Source organism: Schistosoma mansoni, chromosome 1, assembly GCF_000237925.1.
Source record: "Schistosoma mansoni strain Puerto Rico chromosome 1, complete genome".
Lineage (NCBI taxonomy): Eukaryota > Metazoa > Platyhelminthes > Trematoda > Strigeidida > Schistosomatidae > Schistosoma > Schistosoma mansoni.
This window is the reverse complement of record NC_031495.1, coordinates 3,055,960-3,057,103: the sequence shown is the minus strand read 5'-3', so window position 1 is coordinate 3,057,103 and position 1,144 is coordinate 3,055,960.

Sequence of the window (1,144 nt, the reverse complement as noted above, 5' to 3'; positions counted from 1 at the left end):
CACAAACAATAAAGCAGTGTCAGAATAGACATGCCTAGTGAAATTTCGATAACACATATACGTTGTGAAACAGGATGAATTGTGTAGTCGTATATTTTCATTCATTCATACTATATGTAAATCTATGTATTATTACTCACAAATACGAACGATTAAAACGAACACTGGTGAATGAAACTCATTATTTTAGGATGTGTGTGTAATCCATGACTGATTATTACAATACGTTTCGTGTATTTTATCATGCATCCTACGGAAATATAACTTTGAATTATTCGGTATTTGCTTGATTCGTCCTCTTCGTACTACCCACCAATCCTATAATCTAGGTATAAATGATATCGCGAAAATTCCACGAGTCTAATTTCTGTTGCTCGACAGATCATTGAAGAAAGATTATTACTCTTTCAACGATATCTGATGTCAAGTTTGTAATGTAACTAACAGCGTACACGAGAGTTTCGGCAGGAGATAAAAACAAAATATACGGCTTTTAGGTATATGCAGATGTTTTGGAAATCTAACTCATTGATCTGTTAAATCCTCACACTTATTTGAGAAGCATGTACAGAATGTGCGTATCAGATGAGAAGTGAATCATAGTCTCACATTAATGAAGCATGCAACATGTAGTGCTAGTTCTTCCAAACTCATGATCAGATAATTGTTGCTGATCGCTATTCATAATCATGGGTGTTAACCTCATGTACAAGTGTAGAAATTATGCTGCTATACCAAACAAATCAAAACTGCTTAATACGCATCCTCATAACGAAACGATTTGGCAGTCTTCTACAATGATTCCTCCTTCGCGAACTTACCCAAAATATCAAAATGTATACATTTGTAATGAATGTGAATGAATAAGTGTAGATTACTATTTCAATTTATAAACTGCTTCTCATTATAGACTAGCTCAGGATAGATAATGTCTCAGTGGTCTGAAGATTCAATATTCGCTCACAATACTTATGATCTTGGGTTCGATTTAGGCATGTGGGTTTGTTAGCTTGAATTCCAGAGGCGTCCCAAACTAGTACTAATTGACCTTCCAATGATCACAGGTTTCTATTTGAGATTTAAGTTTGGTAGGTTCAGGATTTCAGTGAACGTTTAGTTCTATTCAGCGGCATGTAAGCCGATT